The sequence below is a fragment of the Macrobrachium rosenbergii genome, chromosome 55 (assembly GCF_040412425.1).
Source record: "Macrobrachium rosenbergii isolate ZJJX-2024 chromosome 55, ASM4041242v1, whole genome shotgun sequence".
NCBI lineage: Eukaryota > Metazoa > Arthropoda > Malacostraca > Decapoda > Palaemonidae > Macrobrachium > Macrobrachium rosenbergii.
The window spans coordinates 21,587,768-21,598,881 of NC_089795.1; positions in this window are offsets into that span (position 1 = coordinate 21,587,768).

Here is an 11,114-nt window from a genome sequence, read left to right on the forward strand (position 1 = left end):
TTTCTAATTTAGCATTTAACTTTCGTGCTGAAAAACCAAACGCGCATCTCCAAGTTAACTAAGATGGACACACCTGGGCCGTTAACATGGCTCCGTCGGTTATAAACAAGAACGTTTTAAGCTCCGTTGTTACAAGATCAGTGAACAGTAAAGGTAGTTTTGTCTTTCATGTTGAGTTATAAAATGTTTCCTTCCAGCTTTTGTGGCAGGCTGATGACTTTTGGTACATGAAAGGAGACACGATTATCTTGTAATTGGATCCGGCAGCTTTTGTAAATTTTCCACTTCATTTTTTTCTGATGAAACATCTAAAGATAAATACGCGGATCAAGGAGAGAGAGAGAGAGAGAGAGAGAAGAGAGAGAGAGAGAGAGAGAGAGAGAAATCTGAATATTCATGTGATCCGCTGCAGAGAAACTGAAACCCACTTAGCAGTGTTTTTTTTTTTCTTCACAGTTCCGGAAAAGTTTTGTATTGAGTTTGCTGCCCTCGAAGACGCTGGGGGCGTTCTCCCCCTTGTCACTTGAGTCACGTCCTCGACACTCAGGCTTCCACTGATTTGTTTTTCTCAGCCGCCGTCTTTATGGGGAAAAAATATCGTCTCCTACTTGGCCAAGATTGAATGCGCTTAAAGTTTCTGTGCCGTTCCGATGCCCGGCAGGTGTATGGGCTGGGCTGTCTATCTGTGTTCTTCCTTCTGAGATAGAGCATTTCTGCGATGGTTTGCCAGGGACACCGGAGTGTTATTCTGTAGGTGCATGGTGAGAAAGATTAGTTAATCTGGATCATTCCTAGATAGTGACCCCCACGGGTTTTAACCCGGTATGAATCCATCTCTGCGGCGTGTTTATTACAAGCCCGCTGGGGATTACCGTAAAAACATAAACAAAAGACTGTGATCATCATAAAGGTAATGACCCCCAAGAAATTTTAGTCCTAGATAACGACCACCTTGGGGTCACTATCTAGGAAAGATTCGTTAGCTTTTCCTTTCTTACGTTTTATAACCATTTCCGTCAGGATAAGATTTGTTTAATTTATTTTACGATCCAGGTGTGATGCTGAACAATAAAAAATAAGGTATAGGCGACCGAAAGTTCCAAGGCCCATAAATCCTAATAATCGATAGAAAAATTAATTGCTGTGTGTCTGTGTGCATTATTCGAGTTATATTCTATAGCTTCAAAGAAGTTCACCGGGAATATTTACCATTATGTTGGATCACTAGAAGCAGAACAAAACGTCCTAATATCTTTCTGTTTATACATATATATACATACATACATTCATACACACACAAACCCATATATATGTATATATATATGTATGTATATATATATATATATATATATATATATATATTATATATATATATATATATATATATATATATATATATATATATATATATATATATATATATATATATATATATCCTCATCTTAACTACTAAGATCATCTTTTATGTTGCGCTGCACTACGGTTGTAAGTTTATTTAGATTTCCCGAAGTTCAGTAACTTCGAAACGTCACAGTATAAAATCAGTGTTTCCGTTGAATGGATAAATTATAATACATGTGACCTACTCGCGCTGAGAATTCACCCGGAAAAGTTGAATATTCTTTACACAGATCAAATTTATTACTAACAGGATGTAAGATTCGTAGCACCAGCACATTTTCTGCGTCATATGTTTACTTAAATTTACCAGAAGACTTTTTACACAAACAGCTTGTTTGAATACGTTACGCCATCCTTCAACAGCCATGGTTTTGGTAAGTGGAGCCTTTAGACTGTCTCCCTTGAAATAGACCGTGGCTGAAAGAACTGAATAAGGAATAAGATTCGACACCTGGAAGCTTGAAAATTTCCGGGAAAACAAGTCATCAACGTCACTCGTGTATTTTTGGCTCCTCGACCTCCCCTGTCTCTTTAATTTTTCAGAAAAACATTACGCTGAGAGTGACACACTGGGCGCCTGTCCAGCCAGGTGCATGCTTCCCTCGAAGGTTCCCCTAAATCTGAGTTAAAATCCCAAATTCGGAGGCGACCGTGGCCAGGCTCCATCAGGCGATATAAAGCACATAAGGCGGAGTTGACACAACGACGTTGGAGCTGTTTACAAGTCGGACAACTCCCTGTTAATTATTCATGATTCGACAGAAGAGCAGAAAAATTTCCCGTTCTGTAACAGATCAGGTAAACACGATTTGATATGCTGAACGAAGCCGCGTCTACTTTTATTCGAATCATTCGTTAATTAGCGGGACCACCTATTTATTGTTTCGAGTTCTTCGCTAATTAGATTGCCACATTTGATCACTGAATTTTTATGGCCCCGTATTTGTTAAAAATGATTTCAATCAAGCTCAAATGACCTTGGTCGAATTTATGCAAACATAACCCGACAACCGAGCAATTATTTTATGCAAAAAGTAAGTTTTCAAACATACTTCTATTGCTAAAACGTTGTAATATATATCATACCTCATGGAGATGCACTCGAAATAAGCAAACTTTTCAATCTCCTATTTCATGGCATAATAAAACAAGTAAATAAAACATCTGAACCAAAATAATGAGTAAAATTCTGCTATTTTTCTTCATAATGCTAAATTTGCTGCCAAACAGATTAACTTTGCACACTCAAAAAGTCTTGAAGACGAAAGTAGGACCATTCAAAAGAACAATACGAGGAGGACTATTACTAAATCTAGCAATAATAATAATAATAATAATAATAATAATAATAATAATAATAATAATAATGAATAACTAAATTTAAAGAAAGCAGAATGTAAACATACGGGGAGAAGGCAAAACAGAACATGGAGAAAGAAAGGAGTTGAAACTTTACTTCATAATAATAAACATGTTCGACATCATATTACACACACACACTCACACACACATATATATGTGTGTGTGTGTACCTCTCCCAGAACACATTCATATACCAAACATACACACTTACACATAGACACTTACATATATATATATATATATATATATATATATATATATATATATATATATATATATATATATGTGAGTTTCGCTCCACTGTGTACATATTAAGATATTATAAATTATCTTTAGTACTTTCTTACTTTCTATATGCATTACTATATTGATTGCTCTTCCTTTTGATCCCTTCTGGTCAGAGCAAAGTCTCTTTTCCCATTATTCCTCCTTTATGTTCTTAATTTTGTTTATTAGGTACTTCAAACTTCTTGTTAAGTTAGGTGTATTCTTCCTGTTTTGAAGACAGTGTTTTGTAGCTCTTTCTCCTTTACTAAGTGCATTTTATTATTTAGATATTATGTTTAATTAGTGTTGAATTATTGGACTATTTGCTATATGTTTAATGATTCTAGTGAAGTGTTTTGTTGAAACAAATTTGTTCACATATAAGTGTTTAATAATTAAAGTGTTAATTTGTATGATTAGTAATTAATAATATAATAAAGGGTGCTGAGTTTCTAGATTTCACCCACGACCATGGTTTCGCACAGATTGGATTTTATTTTGGTGGAATATTATTTTTTTATGCTTCCCTGGTGTTAGCTAAAGACCATCCTATAAGCTAAGTATTTTACTGAATAAAGGAGGACATTCAGCTTAGGCATGTCATAATATACATATATTACATATATATTTGGATATAGATATATTTATATTATATATACATACATATATGTATAGATAGATATATATATAATTATGTATACATATATACTGTATATATATACATATATATACAGTATAACATATATATATATATATATATATATATATATATATATATATATATACACACATATATATATATATATATATATATATACACACACACACACACACACACATATATATATATATATATATATATATATATATATATATATATACATATATATATATATATCGCATTTTGACACGTGACGTTTACATATCAAACAATACTGGGAAAATTGAAAAACAGTTGTATATCCCTAACTTAATTGCAGCTTTGGCCAAGTCGTCTTCAGGGGACAAATACAAAGTAGTAGAGATTCAACATATATATGCTAACGAGGCAGTACATTCGAACACACAGACGCTTGGAAATCGAGTATTTGAACCTGACAGGTGTTGTGCTTTCGGAGTCGCTAATGAGGATAAGATTCCGCCCACAGAGCACCTGTCAGGTGCAAATCCTTGGTTTCCAACAGCCTGTTTGTTCGCGTGTACTTTCTTGCCAGCATGTGTATGCTGAATTTCGACCATTTTGCATCAGTCCTCTGGGGATGGCTTAGTGATAAAGCCGACACCTGCAGAGATTACAACCTTTTTCATTTTTACAGTGGTGTTTGATATATATATATATAATATATATATATATATATATATATATATATATATATATATATATATATATATATATATATATATATATATATATATATATTATATACATATAGTGTATATATATATATATATATATATATATATATATATATATATATATATATATATATAGATATATATGTATATACACACACACAAAGAATAATCTCTTGATTAAAGTTCAAGACAAAAGTGCTTGTATGTCTTTTCGTTCAAAGGAACTTCAAATAGGGAGAGCAGTTGTAATGCACTTAGGGATGGCATATTTCAATTTCATTGTATCGGAGACCATTCTAGTCTCTAATTGTCGTAAGCCAACTTAAAATAACAGTAATAATTGGATTTTATGTTATGTAATAATGTACCCTTTTAGAGGTATCATAACAATTTATATGATAGATGATCTGAGACTAAAAGATGAGCAAAATATTAATTTTTATTTTTAAAAGGATTATAATAGAGCATTACCAGGCATCCGATTATGACAACTGTTGCCATTTTTGAGGCATTATGACCTTAAAAATAGGTATAAGTTATCTTTTTGTCAAAAATTCATTGAACAGGGCTTCATGAGCACTCCGGATAAATCTCCTAAAGATGTATGGAATTTTGATTAAAAACAGATAGGAAAATATAATGACAATATAATGACATTAAAATAAAAATGCTAATAAACCAGATATTATGGAAAAAATTCACCATAGTTTAAGTGAATAGGACGGGATTTGAGGTCGGATTGTCAGCATGGAAGAATTATTCTGCTCGAAACCTTTGTAACAGTTAAATTAATTGTTAATAAGATATCTGGTAGTTAGTTACGAGCACACAACTAGCAACCTCATTCTAAAAAGGCACATGAGAAGTGGAAGGAAACGCCTTAAGGAGAACCCCTCTCGAAAATAGATGGGAAAGCTAAAAAGAAATTGAATTATCCTTCCTAGAGAATTAAGCTGATATGGGGCTGTTATAAATAATTTGAAAATTAAATGGTCATTTTTGAATTTACAAATCTACAGCCTTCAAGAGGTAGGTCTACTGTCTCCATAGGAGTTCAACTCTCTCTCTCTCTAACCCCTTGTAGGAGGTTTTGTATATATCCATGTTTTTTCTGCCTTTGCGGAAACAGTACTTGGTCTGTTGAGCGGAAGGTGATCAAAATTACTCTATTTCTTCTGAGACCATGAAACTCTTTCTCTCTCTCTCTTTGCGTCCGTTTTTATCGGCCTTGGCTGGATAAGTTCATTAGATCATCTCCCTCCTTTAACATGAAGTGATAAAATAATGATATAAATGTCAGTCAGAACAGAACTTTCAAGTCAAATCTGCATCAGAAGCCTGTTACACTGCTGTTCAGTACCGCAGCTCTCATCCAGGCGTTGGATGGACTGAATGGGAACAGGGTGTTGGGTGTGGGGAGGGGTCCTGCTTTCCTGGAGGCCTGGCTTAGAGACAATTACGGTTGAGTCTGAGTGTGGCTGCCTGATCAAACAGCTTTATTTCATTATTGGCAAGGGTATTGTCATGTACATGCTGGAAGGCTATTCATTTACAGAACAGGCTTCCTCAGTAGATAAGTGTTTACAGGCGGAACAAAAGGTGAAATAAGGAAGGATGAGACCTATAGATAGCAAAAAAGAATAACCCAATAATACGCCCATTCCAAACATTCCCCTTCGAATACTTCAGATTCCACAGCCTCTAACAAATAATTCGCCGTACCCAATCAGAGAGAGAGAGAGAGAGAGAGAGAGAGAGAGAGAGAGAGAGAGAGAGAGAACTGAAACAGCAAAAGCCTCAAAATGATGCAGTAACTCGAGGGATCAAAAGTGACTTCTAGATTGGCTAGGAATGCGGTCGATTAGAACGGAAATTCCCCTTCGCTCCAGAGCCAGTGTGGGCTTTGGTCAGGGTGGCTCTGGGGGGATTGGAAGGAAGAAGGAAGTAGCAGAGAGATGGCGCAGTGGGAGCGAAGGGAGAATGGGTTTGTTGTTGAAGATGGAACAGAGAAGAAAGGGAAGAGAGTGAAAATAGAGCAAAATATAATGTTTATATTAGGAATCTATCGTGGACATCGTCAGTTGAGATAAGTGCTCATTTTCAGAAGATTAAATAAATAAACGCTGATTGCAATTACGATAGCTTATAGTTATTGATATTGAGGATCAACGTGACTGTGGCTGGCTCAGAAAAGTTTCTGGATAAGGAAAACAAATCGGGCAAAAATATGGATGAAACATTCTGTATTTTCATTTAACTACCAAAATATCAGGAAGTAAGTCTTTCATAATTGTTGGATGGTTTTGATTGAGCCATTCATTTTTATTGGAAAGTGAAATCAAATGAAACATGCTGAATAAACTGCTCTAACAATATGCTGTGAAAAGAAAACGTAGTTATTAAAAATCTCTGTTTTGAAATCAAATGGGTTTCTGCCGCAAACAAAGGTTTCCTATCGCACAATAAACATTAAACATGAAATGAAATATTGTTTAGAAATCTATTTCAATTTAGTCAGGATGTGGAATAAAGTCATGGAATAAAATTTTAGAATTTCACAGAAATGCTCCAACGACCAAATTCTGAATGTGCAATATAAGTGCTGAATGAATATATTGATAGTATACCCTCAAATTTCATTAAATTGTTTCAACAATTCAGTCACTGTTATCGTATTGATTAGATATTTCTCTGTACATTGCTCCCTCCAGGTGGAGCACAGAAATACAAATTCATTTTTAGAACAAAATAAGAAAAAGATATTATGTAAAGGCTTCATAATGAAATAGAACCTTAGTAAACATTCTGGGGAGAGACTGCCATGCGTCAGACTCTGTTATCAAATGATCATTGGTTTCTTCTCAAGTAGTACTTCTGGGTCTGTGATTAACTATATATATATATATATATATATATATATATATACTATATATATATATATATATATATATATATATATATATATATATACAATACTACAATATATATATACATATACATATATATATATATATATATATATATATATATATATATCACACATTACCACAGGTGAAAAAATAGGAAAGCAGAGGGTGTAGGTCTGACCAGGTTTTGACTTTATTTCAAACCATTGACTTGAAGGACTGATACAGAGTGTGAAGTCTGAAATATATATACTACCAAGAATAGTACTGACAGACATACACAACCAATTCAGAGACTCATATCCCCACTCCAGGCCAGCGTGTCGAGGGTAGGTAGCCTTTAAAACTCATTTGGCTAAAAATCACAATAGACTCTCAGGGACATTGTGATAAACAGACCATACCCCACCTCAGATCCACCTGACAGGTGTCATGGGGGCAGGTTGGAAACTCATTAACATTGCTACCCTCGTACTGTGTTTTACAAATATGATAATCTATTTTTTCATACACATCTCTACTGCCACATAAAGTTTAAACAATTTACAAATTTCTTTTGATATTAAAGGATCAAGTTTATACATCCATATGACTGATATTCATATTCATAGTTTGTAACTTTCTTTTATAAAACTGGATGTGATGTTCCTTTCAGTGCATTAGAATATTACAATCCTTTTGCCCCTTCCCAGTTGATAGCATGATTTGTTTCTCACTATGTACAAATACCACTGTTCCTTATTGCATATCTCACACATTTATTGTTCAATTCTTTTTTCAGTGCTTTCCAGTTTGGCCAATATAAAGTTGTCACAAGACTTTTGGGAATTTTATATACACCCTTTCAAGTATGTCTGAGAGTTCTTGATAAGTACATTTTCATTGTTATTATTGTTTCTTAAATGCGACATTAACACCAAAATTCTTAAGAAGATGAAGATATCTTTTCATATTATTATTATAAGAGCCAAAACAAAAGCAAATTTTTGTGTTATGAGTTCTTTCTGGTTTTGATACATAGTCTTTTGCCACTTCAAATGCACTGTTCAATACACTATCAGGATATTTCAATTTTTGCCTGCATTCACTGTGGTAATGTGTGATAAATGAATCACATTACAATGATAAATAATCATATATATATATATATATATATATATATATATATATATATATGTATATATATATATATATATATATATATAATATACCATATATAACATATATATATATATATATATATATATATATATATATATATTCAAAAATACTAATATATAATTTATTCAGGATTACAAAAGGTAAGGCGATATATTAATTTCCTTATCTGGGGAGGTAAAATCTGCAATTTTTTATCATTTTAGGCTAAATGAATAATCTAAACGTTCATAAGTAATAGCTAGTAATGTCATGGAAATAGATTTTCTAGCACCGATGAAGAAAGATGAATATTATCTCAAATATTATCACACAATGCAAAATGGAGATATAATTTTTACCATAAGTAAAAAAAAATCGTACCTTACATTATGCATGCAAACTCACTGAGTATATTTGGAGCCAAGACAGCGCTTGGCAACCTCAACTCAACAGTTCTTTTCTTGATGAAAACCGTATGGGTACCACCTACTTAAGCCACCCGCTCCTAAAGGATAGGAGCGTTAATCACGAACAGACTTTTCTAGAGAAAATACCATAGGCGACTTCCACGAAGCTGTCATCTGGATCAGAAACTCCGTCACTGCAAGAACACCACAGAGACACGAGTAGTCAATTCGGAGAAATCGCCCCATCAAACGCCGCAAACGAGTCAGTCCACATATGCGACCAACGAAGAGTCGGTGACGATTACCGCGTTTACGTAAGACTTCTTCCGGCAGGACACGAAATCATTAGACTACCAGATATCCAAAGGCTTCCTCGATTTCTTTTGTTGGCTTTCCAAGATTTTCCAAGCCTAGCAGTATCTCATCGGCCCTTCTGGTTCATTAAATGGCCACTTCTCATTCCCAGGCTCCCTCCATACCACTTGCCGCCTCTTCACATCGATTTCCTTTTACATGGAGCACTATGTCCCTTTGTCTCGACACACTGCTCCTTCCACGCTCTGCCTTCTTGGCTTCTTATGATAAACCCATTTCTCATTTTCTTTCGCTATTCAGTTCTTCCCCTGTTCCCACCGCTCTCTCGTTGTCATTCTTTCTTCCGAGACGTGTTATTCTATTCAGATTCCATTAATTTCTCGTCACCAACTCGGAATTACAAATCTGAATTTGCGCACGACTGTGTTCCATTATTTCTTTTGGGAATGTGCGAGTTTTTTTCTAATTTCTTCTTGCATTGTATTTTAGCTTATTATGTTTCTCTACTGCATTGTGCTATCCCTCTTTCCGTGTTGTGCAGGGAGGATTAGGAACACATTGTGGTGTGTCTTTGAGAAAAGAAAAATTATTATTTTTTTACATTTTTTACCATATTAGTTTGGCATATAATTTGAGGGAGAGGTGTCGTTTGCTTGTAGTTCATGAATCATTCGTAACCATTTCGAAGTCTTCAACTACTTCATAATTTAAAGTTATTTTGCAGACAAGAAAATTACTTGGGTCGTAACTAATTTCACTGGGAAAACTAGTCATACCCTTGTTAAAATACGCCCGCAAACTAACATCAAACAACGTAAACTGCGGGCCGAATTCTGTAATAAGGCATGAGCTATGTAGCAAAATTTTCAAGCACAAAATACAGACGATAAACACACTTCCCGAACTTTTTCTTAGCAACAAATACCACCAATAACTTAAGGTAATAAATATTCTTTGATCATCCATCGAAATGGGACATTACCTTCCCTCTTTCATATGCAACTGATCTACAGTGCAAATGTAATTAAAAGAAATATTTTAGTCCAAAACAATAAAAAGTAGTTGGCAGTAAACAATGCAGAGCTACCAACTAAAGTGTTAAACAATTTATTCGTTGACGAATTATTGCTGAAAGTTAGATGGCATTATAAAATAGTTGTGCATATATATATAAGCATATATACTAACGAAATACCTGTAAAATTCAAAACAAGACACATAAAAGGCAAATATGAAAGTATAACAAGGATATTATAAGAGGTTTGTTCATTTTTTGCTAACAATACCTGCATGTCACCTGTGTTAGATTTTAGCAATTGTGTGTGTGTGTGTGTGTGTGTGTGTGTGTGTGTGTGTGTGTGTGTGTGTGTGTGTGTTTGTGTGTGCGGAAAAAAATGTTAAGAAAATATTCCTTACCCTCAGCTTAGTCAGCATTTCTCTGAGGACTAAAGATCTCTGAATCAATAGGTAAACAAACTGAAAACTAGTAAAAATCACACTCGCTAAAGGAGCAAACACGATTGCAGGTACGACTCCATGTTTTAACTGAATTAGCACTGAAATTTATTAATAAAATTCACGAATTTATCTTCCTTCTTAAGAGGGGTCATTCATTTTAAAGAACAAGTAAAAAATGCGCCGAAGTTTATTCTGCACAGTCGAGTTTTCTGTACAGCATATAATGCTGTAAATTCTCAACCACGGCCCATGAAAATTTCCGCCACAGCCCCGGTGATGGCTGTGTTCATTTACCTGTAGCTGTGCCAGAACCCGATCATGGCTGGTACAGCAGCAAATAAAATAAAAAAAGCTACTGGGGCTAGGGCTGCAGTTTGGTGTGTTTGATGATTGGAGGGTGGATGATCAATATACTAATTTGCAGCCTCTAGCCTCAGTATTTTAACCCTAACTGAGAGTGAACAGACAGACAAATAGATCGCAACAGTTTTCTTTTTAGAAA